Here is an 18,488-nt window from a genome sequence, read left to right as displayed (position 1 = left end):
CTTTGTGCATCCCCAATTACTTCAGCATGAACTTTGGGTACAGGCAGGGAATGCTCACAAAAGTGAGGGCCTGGAAACTCAGAGCTGGAAGCAGGAACTGAGACACAGGTAGGTGATTTATCTCGGGCAACCTGAGATAAACAAGGAGTTTGGTTCTTTTGGAGATTCATGATCTGATGTTTTTGCTTTGAGGTCTGACACAGTCTCCCCTGTAAGCCTGTCTGAAGTACACATATTTTATTGTCCCTTTTGGCTCTACAAAACTCTCAAGAACCTAAACCACACACCTTGTTTTTCCTTATCTTAAGTCTTAGCATTTTTAATCTTTATCTGATATTTTTCTTTAAGTTATACTTCAATGACAACAATTGTGTTCAGTTACTATACTCGATCCCATTTATTTTCACCCAACTTTCCATTATTCAATTTATTTTTCTTACATTCTGATTCATCAAATTCCACAGGAAAAAAAAAAAATAATCACCTTTTTTTTTTTCTTTTTTCTCATTTCTTTCAGATCTGTTGAAATGTAAAATGGTTGGTTTATTCAAATGATTTTACATTATTCATGACCAGAGAAACTTCCTGGAAAATTTCTATTATCTTTTGCTTTCAAAAGTAATCAGTGGCACATATCATTAGTAGTTTTGCTGTGTCAATCCCTTCATAATTTAAAACTTGTCAATTCTTCATTTGCTTTCCTCTTCTAGGGAAAGTGGCCAAAATCCTTTTCATAAGTCCCCTTTCACGTTTCATACTATTTTGCCAAATGTGTTTTCTTATTTGGGTGGCCAAGGCAAATTTTTTCTTGGGAACTAATAAGATTTTTCTTATTATCAAGCCACTTTCTTTCCTGGGAGGCATCCAAAATTCAGTGTGTGCCTTTTCGTACCCTTAATATTTGCATTTAAAATGACCATATGCTAAGTGCACATAGTCCAACAGAAGTAATCAAGAGCAGTATGAAAAGTAGGTTTTGTACAGCAGAAAAACAATAGTGATGCTTTCAGCAATACAGTTTTAATTTTTCCAGACACCTGCAGTTTATTGTGGCACTACTGAAAGTGCATAAATTGTTCTCCATTGGTAGTAGTTTATTGTACAATCTTTTCATCTGGACAGCTGATTTGAATGGATTACAAGTAGTTGAAATGCACTCGATTTCCCTAGAGAATGGTTCCTAATATTTCATCTGTGAAGACATTGATTTCTCTACCTAGCTCATAACTGATCTTTATATGTTGAAAGAAGCTTTACTGGTCATCTATTTATTTAGTTGTCTATTTATTTATTAATTTAAAAGACAAAGCAGTCACTTTAGTGAAATGCCAAGGTTCATGATCACCTGTGGCAAAAACTGTGAGTTAGTGGGGCTGTGTTCCCTTTCATTCAGCTGAACTTGGAAGTTTCTGAAATATGGTAAACCTGCAGAACAGAGCAGAGAATAGAGGTTTAATGAAAGGAAATTGCACTGAAACTAAAGGCTGTCTGGTGTATACAGTTCTACAGACAAATAATGTCAGCACCTCAAAGGTGTGGTGGGGATTTAGATGATCCTCATTTCATAAACTGGAGGGGTTTTTTTAGCCTTGTCATAGGCATGTCCATAGATAAAAATCTTTATTCTTGAACAGATTTATAGAATACACACTATTAGATAGATAAATTAGAGGGACAGATAAATAGAAGGTTTTGTAGATTTCTGTGGCAATTAAATAAGTCTCTTACCATCAGTGTCAAGTGGGCTAGGGATTATTGACATCGTAGTTCTGTAGCCTAAATGGGCATAAATTTGTTCTACTGCAGGTCTTTTTGTTCCCTCCCTCCAGCATTTCACTGATAACATCTCCCCTGTGCTGGCACAGGTCTTCATTCAGCCGTGTACTACCCTGGGAGCAGATTTGGGTTAAAGCTCTTTTGAAGAGGTTATTTCTCAATGTGTGTTATTATGCTGTTCCAGTTCATCGTGCAGCTTTGCAAACACCAGGCAGTGGCACTCAGAGGAAGAGATTCACAGTGGTAGGAAAAAGCAGCTCAGAGTAGGGGCAGCAAAGGGTAAGGCTTCTCCCAGTGTTACAAATTCCAGCTTATTCGTGCTCTAGGAGCTTGTTACAACAGCATTGTTAGCCATAAAATTTTACTCTTTGCTGTGTTATTCCATGATCTAGTCAGACTTGAAGGTATTTTTTATTCTATCTGAATAAATCCTTTCTCTCAATTAAAGCAGCTCTTATGCTACAACCCATTCACGATGTTGCCTGAATAGATATTTGAAAATATTGGCATTCTCCTTCTAAAAACTCCCTTGATATCTAAGGATATTTCTCCTTTCCTTCTCTGTTAAATAATTGTTTTCATGTCTTGAAAGATGTATATAGCATATATTTTTCCTATTATTTTCCTTTATAACACACAATGCAGAAATATGAACTAGTTATGCATATACATATACATATACATATACATATACACACACACACACACACACACACACACATATATATATATATATATATATACAATTTTATGTCGACATGTAGCTTATTTAATTTATTTTTAAATTAGTTTGTGTTCTTTTTCAAAAGTAGTTCATGGATATTTTAACCACTGAGGAACAGGACAGTGAATGACCCTGGTTATTGTGCCTTTAAATATTGTGTAATTCTTTCATTGCCGAAAGAAATAAATTTTGAACATTTTTGGTAATGCCTCACTTCCCAAAATGGCCAAGCAGAGTGTTTGACAAAAATAAATGGGGAATTATGATGGGGAAAAAATAGAAAGTGGACAGAGCACTAGAAATTTCCAATTACTATTCTCAATACAAACTTTTTGAAAAAATTGCATATACTTCCTTGAAAATAATTTAAAAATTCTGAGTAGCTCTAAAATCTGCCTGTTTAATTTCTTAAACAGAAGTGTATCATTAAATGCAATAAAATATTTCAAGATACTGAGGCCACAATTATACATAACTGAGAAGATAAGTTCCTTGTGAGGATATTCTAAGGCCTGTGATCAGCTGCACGTATGAGGTGGCAATGAAGAATCCCAATTCTTTCCTCTGTGTATTTTATATTTTATGTACTTTAAAAAAGAGTGCTGTAGCACCAGCTTAGGATTTGATTTCCTTTAATGGCTTGTTTGCAGCATTACCCTGCATTTAACCAAGTAGTTATTGACAGGCAACTGAGAGCCCCATCTAAATAAAAGCGCAAAGGACTCCGAGACAAAAGAGAAAGTTAAGTCCTTCTGGAGCTGTAGGTGGTTTAGTGTAAGAACTTAGAGGTAATACTCTTAGCAGATCTCTTTCACAACTAAATTCCTCTTTGCATGTACATGCCCATTTACTTATTGGCTGTCACTGTTTTTCTCCTGGTGCTATGGCTCTGCCACTATTGCTTTTTATGGGAAATATGCTTTGTTTTCTCTTTCCATGTTTTTTGCTACCCTGACTCTTTTTCATCACTGAAAACCAGACTGCTGCCTTTGTCTTGCTGGATCTGCTCCTGGATATTTTCTGGCTCTGTCAAGCCACATTCCAACAAATATCTGGGTATCTCTACCTCTTATATTCCATGCTTTACAGCAGGCTTTACATATCTTTCCAATAGCTGGATAATAATATTTTGGGTAATGTTTTTGATAGCACATATCAAAAGGTTTTCTCCTCAACTGGGGTTTAGTTAGAGATAAGTTCAGTGAAAATTAAAGAAATCTGGTTCATCTAGGCATTCTTTTATCCTGATTAAGAGCAAGCAAAAAATAATCACAATCTTCTATGAAGACAAAAATTATTTGGAGAGATCTAGTTTTATCTTATTAGCTTTTGTGTATCTAAAACAATGTAATGACAGAAATGACAATGTTAAAGATAATTCAGTTCAAATGAACCTTTATTTTTTAATCCAACATTTCACCCTCACCTCCCTCCCTCCCCCAGATATATTAACTGGACAGATTGCTTGGATTTCCTATGGTTTATGATTAATACAAGTGATTGTGGTGGGTCCTCTGCCTGTACACAGAAAGTGTTCTCCATTCTGCTGTAGGGTGCTTGCACAAAGACTGCCATTCTTTGAGGAGTATTATTCAGAGGTTGCTGAAGGTGAAAGAGTGAGGTGATAGGATTTGCTGATAAGTGAAATGTAACTTTGCATTAATATTGTTTGGGTTTAGCAAGACACTTTCAATTAACATTGAGGTTTATTTGAGTTAGCAGTGCTTTTGAAGTAAAGCTACTGGTGTTCGATAAATTCCCCTTGCGCAGAGGAAAACTTGTTTTACTATGAAGGAAAAATTCAGTCATTCATAAGAACAATGTGGTCAAACATTCAATTTTCTTAGTAAAAACTTTCTAATCTTAGAAAATTAATTTCCCTCCCATGGTTTCTAAGGTGATACTATAAAAAGGGTTGATTATTTAATTATTAAAGTAACTGATGACAATGACTAGGACATATGGAGCCACTGTAACAAAAGTTTGATTGTTTCCAAGAGTCTTCTGGTCTAATTAGTAATCTTTTATTATAAATAAACCAAGTTCTAAAAGAGCATTTGTTTTCTTAGGCACTGTGTATCTACTAAAAATCCTTGGAGAGAAAATAAAAGCATTTAATGCCTTTTTTGATCCTGTGATTGCTAGGATTTGAAAATGTGAAAGGATTTCTGGAAGAAAATAAAGAAAGAGCCATGGATTCAAAAACAGGGAACAAACTGAAAAATCACCCTGAAAGAAATAGTTTGCCACCTTCCCAAAGATGGAACACATTTCATATTGCCTTCATGCTTAGGGACAGGGAATCAATTTCACTGTTTGAGGAATGCCCTTTCCAGTTCCCTCTTGGGATGCTATTATATCCATGGTGTGCTCAGGCCCGATGCTATGTAGAAAATAGAACCATGACCCTGCTGCACTTCTGAGAAAGGGAATAAGGGATATAAACCCAAGGAGCGCAGGTTGCAGAGCTGCCATGCTGGATTAGGGGTGCTTTCAGTGCATCATGTGGAACAGGAGAGAGGCAGAAGGGGCAAGGATGGGACAGGATGGCGCTGGGTGGGATGGCCAGGCAGCCACTCTTTCATTCTATGCTGAAACACACAGTGGAGGTCAGGGCTTCACTCAGACCGTTTCCTTCAGAGTACAAATATTTCAGTCTCAGTATATCAAAGCTGAAGAATGGCTTTGGTCTTAAGTAAATTTATACAAGGGACTTGTAGTAGACCAGGATTCTTATTTCAGAAACAAAACAACTAATGAAATATACTATAGAGACATCTGAGCAAGAAACTCCAGTTAGATTTATCAGCAGAAGAGAGCACCCTTTGTTTTCAATACTGATGCCTAAATCATGGCACAGCTATACCATGTTATGGTAGCTTAAGAAAGGAAGAGTTCAGCAAGCAGTGTTCCTGGGCTAACAGGGCTAGGTGCTACTCAGGAGCTCCGTTAGCAGAAGTTTAGTCAGCTTGATAGACTCTGTGGTGTGCTCTGTTACACCCTGGCTCTGGGAAATACATGTGAAGTCAGCTTTGGTCTGTCTGTGCTGGATAAATCTATAGTCCTGCAAGGAGGAGTGGCAGAAAAGGTGGGAAAAACATGCAATGTTTGAGTGTTAGCAAGACTCTCTGCATTGAATTATCAGAGACAAAGAATTTCTCCCTGAATGCATACCTGGCCTATTCCAAATTTAAGTTAAAGTGTCTTAAGGAGCCAAGGTTTTAAGGTTTTGCTGAGATAAGTTATGACTGTTTCAATTCTCTTTCAAAATTGTGTCACTTTACATTTCAGTAAGTGAAAGCTCTAGCTTATGTTCTCCTTGGGTGATATATCTCGGGTAACAGATACTAAATAATCAGAAGGAGAGAAAGGAAACTGTAAATCACTATGTCCCACTCATGCAACTTCCCCATAACTGTTCCCTGTAGCACATGTTTTCTGTAGCTATATTTCTTATAGAAGTACTCATCACTGTAATAATTTTGCACCTGATGGAAAGAGATGCTTCTGAAAATTAATACATCAGTGAAGATACCACCCTGAATATTTGTATTTTACCACATTCAGGAAAGTTCATCACAATCTTAGTGGTGTTAAAGACCTGCTTTTCCATGAGCAAATGCTCTTATAAATGAGAGAATTGTCAAAAATATTGAGACACAATAATTGATTTTAAAGGTGAAATTCAGCATATATTAAGGATATCTGCAAAAAATCTCAAGTTTCCAAACCATATGGTCATTGACTGGTGGGACTCTTCCCAGAGAATTTTACCCCTTCACAGAAAACTTCCTCATATTGTCTTTTGAGGAAAGCTGACTATTGAAGCCTACCCTGAGTTCAGGGATATGAAATTTAAAATAAATTTCTCCATTTACAAATTAAATTGCCTCCAGCAGAGAGAACAGAATTTCAGCAGTTAGACTGCTACCATGCCCACTTGCAGCAGGAAGTTCAGTCAGCCCTAGAACTTGGAAAGACAAATTTAAAAATGTAAACAAAAATCTGGGCTTAGAACCACAATGCTGTAACAGAGAAAAGCCATTTGGGATTAATATAATTTAACTTCTGGAAGTAAGTTAGAGAACCTTTAAAGATTTAGTGTAATACTGGAAAGCAGAAGAGTTCTAAATAATTTATTTTGACTTTTAGTTTGTCAGATCAAATTTATTGTTCAGAAGTGAAAGAACCTTGGTTGGGTTTAAGACAGTATTTTGATGCTATTCATTATCTCATTGGAGTATTACACTCTAGCAGGACTGTTGATTGGACCTTACAAGGACAGTCAGGTATTAGTGAGACTAATTAGACTGTATTTTCTAGCCTTTCTTTACAGAGAATTCATTCATGCTGAGTAGCATTTTGTGTCTTTTGCAGACAATTAATATATCAGTCTCAAATACTGATGTCATGCACATGATGTGATCTGCTATACTGAATCTTGAGCTTATAGCAATCATAATTTTAGGTAAAGATATTGCCACAAAATTTGCAGCAAGACGAAAAATGGAAGCGGTTAAAAAAAGTCCTAATTGGTGTGTTCCTAAAAAAAAAAACCCAACTAACCAAAAACAGTCACAAACAAACAGCACCTCCCTTCCTCCCTGTCATATGGGTTTCTTAAACTTAGGGCCTTTGGATAAGATCTGAGTGTATTGATTAAAGTAAAAATTCATTATTTTTCTTCATGTTTTGTTCTACTTTTATTCTAACACCTGAAGTTCGTGTAAAAAGAAGCATGTTAGAAATCGAATGCATATGAAGACCAATATGCTGTGTAGCAATAGATGTAGAGAGAAGCCCACAGTGTAAGAGTAAAACAAGCACATCGATTTCATTGGTGTGCATTCTTAGTGAGAAAAATATGTAGTTCCAGTGTTTCCTGAGCACGAGGTAGCTTTTTGTGTTTAGGATGGACTATTCTTTCATGTATTTATCAAATCTTCCACTTACTTTTCTAAATGAAAGTCAGAGGAATGTTCATCCTATGGACAGGCAGACCATGTGGTATTGATTTTTTTTTAAATAAGATTTGTACTTCAGGTTCTGGGAAATAGTAATTTATTTTACACATTATACATATGCCTGACAAAATCCAGTCTTCCCCCATTTTCTATTTTGTGTTCTGCTTTTAAGCTTTCCCCCATCCTTCTGTCTTTAAGGTCTGTACTTGGAGGCATTCTGACCCTTGGCTAACTAAATGTTAAAATCAATTAAAAAAATATGAATTAATTGCATTGATTAACCTGCCTCTTTTTTTCCTATTGTGTCAGACTTAGGATGTAATTCTTGAATGTCTGATTGAGACATTTCATACCTAAATTAATATTTGCAGTGACAGATGCACAAACAAGCATCATAATTCATCAAAGGCACCAAAGACCAGCTTCCAGCTTCTGTAACTGAAATATGATGCTGTGCTTTCCTTGATAGTGTCATGCCTTGTTAGCTTACAATTTAATGGAAATGGAATAATAAACTGGAACACTTCATTCTGGAGAGGATCTTTTTCTTTTCTCCTTTCCTTTAAATTCTCTAGTGGCAGGTTCCCAAATCTATTCTATGAAATAGCAATTTTTGATAACACCAAAAAGCTTAAAGTGATTGGAAGGGTTTACTTGGAATTCATAAGAATGGTAAAATGCCATATTGAGGCACTGACATTTTGGGGTAAGATTAAACAAATTACACAACTCTTCTGTGTCAAGTCTATCTAAACTAGAGATAATGCTATTTTACTTAGAGACCTATCCCCTGAATTTTAATAAGTTGGATCAGGTAGATATGAGAGAATAGATAGCGGAAAAACAAACAAAAATATGAACACTTATTTCAATTGTGACAAAAAAATACATGGAAAACAGCATGTTACGAGGTATGTCAAATTGCTTGTGGTGTGGAATCTTGTTCTTCAGGAGCTACTGGAACTAATTCTTCCCTCATACCAATACTACATTGTCCAGTGGTGTGGCAGCCTGTGATAAGAGAGTGTTCCACATTTAGAAAATAAGGATAGCAGCTGAGCTAAGGATGTTGCTGGAGACTTATCTTATATATTTTGACTTTTAAGGGTTTAAGTCAGACCCCCCAACTTTATTTAAATGTATTTTATATTGAATTATAGTCATCGTCCTACTTACCTCCTATCTGCTAAGCTGCTTAGAGAATAAACGGTATGTAGTGCCTAAGCATATGCACTGAAAATAAACTGTCAAAGAGCCATTACGGGATTATTCTTTTGTTGTAGCTGTCATTGGGAGAGCTGCTCGTCATACACTTGCTAAATTATATGACTTTTTTTTTTTTAATATACTCCTTGCTTTGTATGCCACAGCATCCCTGCTCACTTGTTTTGTGTAACGCTACTGAAATGAAACGGGGGAGCTTTATTGTGCAGCATTCATTCCTGCCTGCCAGATGGCTAAGTGACTTCTGCTTCAGGAGTCTCAAAATTTTCATGCCCTGACAACTGGATTTACAAATTGTGTGATTTGGGTATCTTGAAATGAGAGGCAAGCAGCTATTAAAAAAGGATCTGCTACCTGCCTGTTCTTGTTGGCTTTGTCTCTGCTGTGATCCTTCAGTGCTTCACTCAATGCTAATCTGATCGAAACCTCCTATATGTTATCTCAACCCTACAGGAATCTCTCCTGGTTTTACTTACTGAATGCGATCTCTGTGGAAGAACAGATATTTCATTTTATTTTATATCACCTTACCCTTCAAGCTTCTTTTCAAAAGTCAAATTTTATTTCCTTCACGATTCCTTTGGAGATGTTTCACCAGAAATTATCAGCAAGAACTTTAAAAAATCAATGATTTATATGTTATACAGGTTATTTCACAAGTACATCTATACATTATTTATATTGGAATGTTTTCCTTAAAAATGGTGATATTTTTGTAATGAATAAATTAATACTGGGTAATGTTTCACAAGAGAGATACATGAACTGTCTGAAATTAATGGAGAAAGAGGAAACATTAGAAAAATGTACTTCAGGTCATTAGCTAAAACATTCTGTGTGCCCTGTGTAAAGTTACATATTTCGAGTATAAGAAATCATAAACAAATTAATATCAAATGTTACATGTATCAGCCAATGAAATAGAAAAAGATTATAGATAGCAAGAATTCTGAAAAAATATAGGGCTTATTTGCTTTTTTAAATAGTAAGTGTGGTTGTTAATTTTATGGCTTCAACAATATTAATAAAGTGGCACTTCAGGTCTAGTTTTATGGCTAAAGTCTTGCCATATAGAGTATGGGGAGTTGCTTTGTTTGTCAGTGTTTTTCTTCGCCTTTCATTGACCTGATATAGTGTTGTATTATTTGGGTTAGGGTATTTTGCAGGGAAGTTTTTTCTCATCAAATTTGGTCATAGCAATGCCTTAGACCTCTTATGTGTCAGAATTTACTGCATATTCTGTAGGACGCATTGTGTGCTAGGTCACTGTATGGGAGAACCCCGAGTTAGCCTGAACAATCTTGTTAAAGCATATTCCTGAAAGAAGTGAACAAACCACAGTCTTCAAACCAAAAATATCAGAATATCACTCCAAGAATATTTTAATCTCTTTCATGTAATGATACTATTGCAGGAGTGGATGTTTTCATGTAATGTGAGCTACTACCAGACTTAATAAATTTACAGGGGTTGATACTAGTGATATACTAGATGGTTGGAAAAGAACACTTCAATCACTCTTGGCAGTAGGCTTACATGATAACAGTCCTCAGCAGCTCCCCAGCTGGTACTTTCTGCTATGTCAATATCTATTTTTCTCCTTCATTCCTGTAACTGGAGAGCTCTTTGCTAGTTTCAGATATCACTGGCTGGATAAATTTTCTTTAAATCTCCTAGCTCTTGAAGTGGGTGAAGGCACACATCTTGCATTAACCTGAAGTTTATTTTACTGGTATTTTTTTTTGTTTATTTCAGGCTTGGCAATCATGATTTATATTTATATTACAATATAAATCATACTCCAAGGCATATTCCTATATTTTAGCTTTCAGAAAAGAAGTGACAAGAGAATAAGTGGCAGCCCCTTTCCAGGTTCTCTAACTGTTTCTCAGAGAAGAATCATTTGGGGTATGCCCAAATATTAATTGGGGAAGATTCAGGCAAACATTTCAATGATAATAGTGAATCTCTTTCTAAAAAACAGGGCTATCGGGAAAATACATTATTTTGTCTTTTTCTAATTTAAGCATGAGTAAGTTATTGTTGAAGATCTGCATAACTTTCTTGCTTTAAGGAAGGGCTTGAAATCCTTAAAAGGAGAAATCAGGGCAGTGCTTTTCTAGATCTGGTCAAACCCTGAGTTTAAACATCTTGCATAGAGGGTTTATTTGACAGCAGAACTCGGGTGCATTGCTCGTTCCCTGCTGCAGGAATGAATCCTGTTCATGAATCCTGAGCGCTACAGGTCAGATTTAAATCACAAAGGAAACCTCAATGTCTTCAATAAACTCTTTGCTGGTACCTGTATGCTCTGATCATAAGAAGGCTCTGGCTGAGATTTTAGGAAGAATAACTGGAGATTGGCTAAAGAGGCAACCTGAGGAACAGTGTTGAGGATGGAGACCAAAAGGTCAAGGTTTGGGGGTGGGGAAACTGGAAATTTGCTGTGCTAGAGACAAAGAGAAGTTAGAGAAGAGGACTGAGAACCACCATGGAGGTAGGGAGGAGGGGGAAGCTGACTTGAGAGATGTCAGGAGGGTTTCTTCAGGCAGGCAGTGTGGACTAGGAGAGAGAATGAGAGAGACAGGCAAGGTGAAAAGAAGATGAGAGATCACACAGGTAAAGGCAGGAACTGGAAGCATGGTAAGAATTTGGAAGTTACAAAGAAAGATCAAGAGGAGTACAGAATAGAACCAGAGTGGAAGGTCTGCCAAAATAAATAGATTTGGGAAAATAATATTTGGCATGGGAATATCTTTCTAATATCTAATATTTAATAATATTATATTCTAAATTTTTAATCATCCATTTTTAGGCAATTATTTATTAACAGATAAAACTGTCTGTGGTTCATCTCTGACAAGAGAGTTTTATCTTACGACCTGCACCGAGTCAGGCCATATCTGCCTTGTGGTGTAATTTGAAGTCGTGATACTAATAGGAAGTTTTGGAAATCAAATGTGTGGTTTCTAGTTTTGAATCTAATACTTTTCTTACTTATCCCCTAGTGATCCCATTCTTTTAAAATCTTGTTCCCTCTCTATCCTTCAGAGTATTCTTTCCTTATAATTGCTGTATTTGCCTAGAGGTATGTAACTGTGCCCAACCTCCTACAGCTGAAATTCTTGCTGTGAAAATATTTTATTTTTCCCCTGAAAACTGTCTATTTTCATGAGTTTTGCAACGTTGCTTAAAAGTAAAATTGGACACTAATCCTTCAGAGTGCTTAGATAAGCCCCTCGGGGAACGATAATGATATTGGCCATTTTCTAAATAGCTGAAACAGAGCTTCTGTTTGGAGGAGCCATTAAAGAGATGAGTAATCACTGGTGACAGATCTTCACAATGGTATTTCAACAACTAATTAGGATTGTTGTCACAGCTAGTGGCATTTCTTCTTGGTAAAGCAGCATGCAAAGCAGCCCTTCCATTACCGAGCAGCGCGGCTGACAGCCCAGAAGCAGGTGATGGGTGTGAGGTCAGTGTGCAGCTGCCCAGAATAGTGAGGAAATGATTAAATGTCTGCAACCTCACAGACAGAGATGTTCTCCAGCTAATTCTTGTGAGACTCTGACATGTCATCTGGCGTCAATGTGAGGAATCTTTCTAGACATAATCCCTTATCTAGGAAAAGGAAATGGCTTACTAACAAAAAAAAGTTATTAAAGCAAAACCTTCACATTGTCCAGAATCTGTGCTCTATATATGTAATCTTGGGTGGTGAAATAAATTATCATATTTTACAGACTAACGGTCTGTTTGGAAATTACTGAATAAAAACTGTACAGAGAGGAGGAATTGGAAAATTCAAAAATTTATCTAACTCCAAATAATGTCCCTATTTAGTGATAATTGTAAATTCTGTTTTCATTAATTCAGCAGTTAATTAAGAGAAAAACCTTCTGATATTCCTACTTACTCAATTGATTTTAAGGTGTTATATTTGGAGAAGACTGAGATAGTAAAACAACAAGAAGAAGTATGTTAGTTGTATGAGTCATGGGGTTTGGAGAGAACCCATTTATTTATGAACAAATTTTCACTAGTTTTCAAGCATAAGAAAGAAGAAAATGTGAGATGAGAAAACAGGAAGTTTCTACTATCACCTTTACTGAATCACAGATTATTCTGACTCAGGGGCTGATTATTTTGAATAAACCAGGCCAAAGCCAGCTTATTTCCTGTGGCAGAAGTTTTTCATTATAATTTCTTTTACATCACTGTGGGGATGAAAAGAAACATTTTACTAGTTTTGAAATAGGAAAAACTAGAGTCCCCATGCATATCTGTATTGCCATCCAAATTTCTTGGAATTAAATTAAAACACTGAGAATCTTCACATACAGAGTTTTCTATAAGGAACAGTTTCAAGGATTTAGGTTTTAATTTATACTTGTAATAATTGATGCAAAGAAGAAAAAATACAATCCTCACAAAATAGTGTATCTAACTATGTACTTTGTATTCTCCAGAATTAAATTTGATCCAAGTAGACATCTTTGTCTCTAGAAAACTAGAGATGCCATGATTATTTTTAAAACTTAAAAAGAGACAAAAAAGCCAAGAGTTTATGTATTTTTGAAGGAAGTGTAAAGCAAATGTTGAGCTTTTTCTTTTAGCTTCAATCTTTCTTGAGTTTGGCTTCAAATAGAATTCAGAATTGCTCCTTTTTTTGTTTGCTTATTATTTCTTCATGAGAAAGAATTAGACATAGTTGGTGCTTTCACAAAATCAAAATATTGTTATTGAATAAAGTCTTCTAATCAGCTGATATCTAAAGCTATATGAATGATGTGCTTTAACATATCATTCTTTCAAAGACAATTAAAAAAAAGATATTTAACATAACATATTCAAAGACAATAAAAAAAGACATGTGGCTGGAATGGTAAAATATCTATAAAATTTTTCCGAAGTTCTCATCCTTCTCTCCTTTAGCATTTATTTTTGATTTATACTGTATAAAGTGATGTCATATTATTTTTATCCTGAAGTAAGAATTTTATTTTATTGGCATTGCCATTTTATCTGGGACACTCTCATTCCCTGTTCCTTTTTTTGTAATTAAATAACAATTTTCTTCCCAGTCATCAGACTATGTTGAAGTGTAGCATTACAAGTTTGGGGTTTTTTTGACAGAGACAGCTTAAAATACTTCAAATCCTGTTCTGCTTCTGAATTGCATTTTCTATTTCCTCCCATGTAGTTGTACAGTGTCAACTGTTTGTGAAACCATGTAATAATCTCAATTACTGGAGACACTGAAAAGTAGAAATTAGTCTAAAATAATGTGTCCTTATTTTCTGCACAAATCACTTCAGTGGACCTTGTTCACATAATTAACCATACACCAGAATGTGTTGGCACAACGGATAAACAATGCATAAAGCCAAGCCTACAGAAAAGACACAATTCTCCTCAGCCAGTTTTTCCACTTTGGAAAATGCATAATGTAGATGCATCCAAAATTGAATGTTTCAAGTTGGAAACATGGATACATCTGAAAGAATAATCTCAGTTTCTTTCTGCCACATCTGACCCTGCCCTGCTCTATTATGAAAATCCAGACCAATAAGGAAATAAAATAATTGTAAAAAAGAAAAAACAAATTACAGGAGGTGCTGGGTTCTTTAGGGCAAATTTAAACTGAATTACAATGGGAAGTAATGTTACAAAAAAGCCCAATTTCTGCCACTTCAAAGTTCCTGAAATCATATGGGGAAATCAATAATGGGTCATAAATGTGTAATGTTGGGCATGTTGCATTTGCCTAAGGCTTTGCAGAACTGAAGTTAATAGAGAAAATTCAAATTCTTGTCTGTGTTTAATAATTTAGAGACACTTTATTGAGTTAAATGGAATTCCAACAAATTTTTACTTGATAGCGTTGATTTTATTTTGAAGGAAACAGTAAAGGAAGAAATATTGTTATAAAACTGCTTGAATTTTTGGTAAAACAATGTTCAATTGAAAATTCCAGGTATTCAAGTAAAAGCATTTTTCTGGAAAGAGGTTAGCTGTTCAAATTTCTAATGTAGACAAAGAGATTTTTAGATTTTCAGAGAATCCCAGAGATTCTAGATCTTTGAGGATTCTTGGCTTTGGTAATTGATAATCAGAAATTGAAATTGGGAGCTTGTGAGAACTGTTAGCTGCAGCCTCAGTCAGAATATTTAGACCCCACCTCAATTGGGAGTTGGATGCCTAGAAGGCTGTGGTAGGTTGCAACCATATGTTTTTATCTATTTTCTTTCAACTAACTTCAGTTAAAACAATATTATCTTCTCATGCTTTCTTTCTCTCAACTATATCTTCTACTTCATCCCTATTTTGTGTATTAATGCTATCTCCTTGCTAATTCAGTCTTTTCAGTTAATCCATATATTAATTCATCTTGTATGATTGCCAAATGTCCACATATTAGAAATATGGGTACTTCAAATAAAATTCATGTTTTTCATTTCCCTTGAAAACTAATGCACTTACAAAATTGCACTCTTATCATCTTCTATAGAAATTCTATCAGTGTGTTCCTGAAACACATAACATGGCACATAGATCATAAAGGATTTCCTGGACAGCATTGAGTGTGTGGAGAAAATAATAAAAGAAATAATAAAAGAAAATAATAAAATTTTCTTAATCAAATAAATTTTTAAATAAAATTTTCTTAATAAAACAGAAAAATTCCACACATGGTTTCTCATAATCTTTGATAATTAGTATTCCATTCCAGGTTTCTGTAGCAAGATATAAGCTATTGAAAAGCTTTTTACAGCCTAAAGAAAACCTCTCAGAAAGCAAGCCTGCTGTGTGTTCTTCAGTTATTATAATAATGTCTTAAGGATGTCCTGTTTCACCCACTCTGGTATTTTGATTTTGAAACATGATTGTCTCTAATAACATACAGCTAAGTTTCTAATTTTTAGAAATTTAAGGCAATATGTAATAAAAGTTGGGTACCTTTACAGAAGTCAAAGTTTTCTTTGCACACAGAAACAAATACAACTTCTATTTTAGTTCCTTTGTCACCTCTTGAAGTATCTAGGCTTCAGAATCTCTCAGGACAGCTGGGAAAATAATAGTGCTGACAAGTATCAAAACGTGGGTGAAGAAAAGCTATTTTTCAGAAAGATAATGACTGTAAAATGAGAGGAGGCAAGTTGGAACTGGTTTAACTGGGCACCTGGGAGACTGACTGAAAAGACAAGGGGGAAAGTTTAAAAGGTCTGCTTAGGAGAGAGGACATGACCTGGAAGCTGGGTAGAAAAAGAAAAACTGGGCAAGCTGTTTTCATATGTGAACTAAAAGAAAATTGTCTTCTTGAAACACCCTTAGTGGAAGGGAATCACCCCAATTAGATTAACACCTAAAAGGGGTTAATTAGTAACTTGTTCAGAAATTGAGGAAAGAACAGGAGAAAACAGCAGAATAGGAATAGACATTAAATAATGCAGCTGTACATTAAATTATGGAAGTCACTCTGATAATAAAAAAAGGCTTTAGCAAAATCTGCGGGTGTAAGATTTTTACATCAAGATGAATATGCGCTCTTTAATGTATTAGCAGGTGTTTTAAGAAGCCTGTATAAACCATTATGCATGGAGAACCCTTTTTATGATTGTTTGGAGAGCTCTAGTCTGATCTAATGAAATAACCCTAATTACGTATCCATATGCTCAATCTCATTTATAAACAGTGGAGAGAAAATAAAAGATATTTTGCTGCTGATACTGCTATTGTTGCTATAGCCTGCTGCTGTGGGTATCACTGAAGCAGTTAGCTCCCTTCTTTCCTTCTGTACTACAGTATGTTAATTCCTGGAATGCACTCTGTTCTGATGCACACTTGGTAAAAACCAAATGGCCTTCTTACAGCTTTTGCTTATGAAAACATATTTCTAAAGATGTGTGACTGCAATAAAAGCACGCCTGCCTTTTAAGAGTTGCACACACTTGCTAACCGACAATTTTCTTGAAAATAATCCCTTAAAAACACAAGTCAGATATACAGAAATAAACAAAAAAACATAGGTGCCTACATGGAAATCAGTTGTAACTGTGGAAAAATAGATGGGTTAAAATAGCAACAAACCTCAAGAAGAAAAAAAAAATAAACTCCCAATTAAGAAAAACCAAACCAAAACAAAATCAACTCCCCTTTCAAAAAAACACCCAACCAACAACCTCAAACAAAACAATTTTCTAGGTATTTGCCTTAATTAGTCACATGAAATTGGGATTTTAATTTAGTAGGAAGGTGGTAGTTTAGATTTGTTTGGAAAATACCTCAACCTTACAGACTTTGATCTTAAACCTAGAGTTTCTTTGAGCCAAAAGTACTGGAGCATAAAAATAATGCTTCTGAAGTGTTGTTTTTTTGGTGTTTTTTTTTTTTTTTTTTGTTTGCCTTCTAAATGGTGTGGCCATGGAAACACTGAGTCTGTTCTTGCATGCTTTTCTGTTTTGCAGGTTTCCAAGTGCATTATCTGCATTGCCTTTAGTGAGCTGATTCCTGATTGGAATGATTTTGCTCAGATGTGATGTTTGGACGTCATCTATTCCAATCTCCATCTCAGGTTTAAGCAGATCAAGTTACTCAAACACCTCCAAAGACAGAGATTACACAGCTTCTCCTGGCAATGTTTTCCAATATTTGAACATCCTTATGCTACAAGAAAAATTCTTTTCAGATACCAAACTGTGTTCCTTGATTCCTGGTCTGTTGCTGCAGAAAAGTCTGATGCTCTGGGAAGGGTCTGATTGTCTCCACTGTAATCCTGGTCAAGTATTTGTACTCAGCAATAAAGTCTTTTATTCTCCTTGTTGAGCTGATAATTTCCCTCATTGTCGTCCAATGCACACACTGCTGCAGTGCTTGACCATCTTGGTGTCAATCCTTCTGATTCTTTCCTGTGTATTAAAATCCTTCTTTTACTGGAGAGCTCACAATTGGACACAGAGCTACAGGTGCATTTTCACAAGGGCTGGATAGACAGGAAACATCCCTTTTCCTGGACTGGCTGGCTACACTCTGGGTTGGATTTCTCTGATGCAAGAGCACACTGTTGTCTCAGCTTCAGCTCGTTGTCAAGCCAGATCCCTATGTGCTTGTCTGAAGATGTTCTTCCTGTACAGTCAGCCCACAGGTTGTACTTTTGAAGGGGTTATTTCACCCAGAAGCAGGATTCTGCATTTCCTTTCATTGAACTCTGTGAGGTGCGTGTCTGTTTCTCCTCTCTGTCAAGGTGCCTGTGAAAGCCAGCCCTGAGGTACAGCACATGGACTGCCTCACTCAGTTTGGTGCTGTCTGCAAACTATAAGGCTAGTTTGATACTAAACTGTGAGATAGCATGCAGTACCATAGCACAGAGAGTAATAGAGTTCCTCAGAATGAAATTGTCCTTGGTTACCTGTATTGGCTGTGCTCATTCACCCTCTTGACAAATAAAAAAATTTAATCTTTCTCACTGATTTCCTGTCCTTGGTAACTCACAGGGCAGGGCTAACATATGCAAAATGAATGAAAGAAATGGTGAGAAGGAGCAGTCCATGTTTCATTGTATGTATCTGTAAGAAAGTGAGCAATATGGAAAGGGAAATCCTCCCTGCTGAAAGGGAGACAATGAGAAGAGAGGCAAAGAGGGATTTTGCACACAACATGTCTCTATCTCTCTTTTCTTAGACATTAGTGGGTATCAAACTCCTGTTTTGTCCTGAAACTGTTAAAGGAGAGTTTGATGCCCCATCTTAATGAAAATCTGGAAATTACTCTCTAGGACAGGATGAAGCAAAACAGTG

This window comes from Ammospiza caudacuta, chromosome 4, assembly GCF_027887145.1.
Source record: "Ammospiza caudacuta isolate bAmmCau1 chromosome 4, bAmmCau1.pri, whole genome shotgun sequence".
NCBI lineage: Eukaryota > Metazoa > Chordata > Aves > Passeriformes > Passerellidae > Ammospiza > Ammospiza caudacuta.
Note: the sequence above shows the minus strand (reverse complement) of the source record.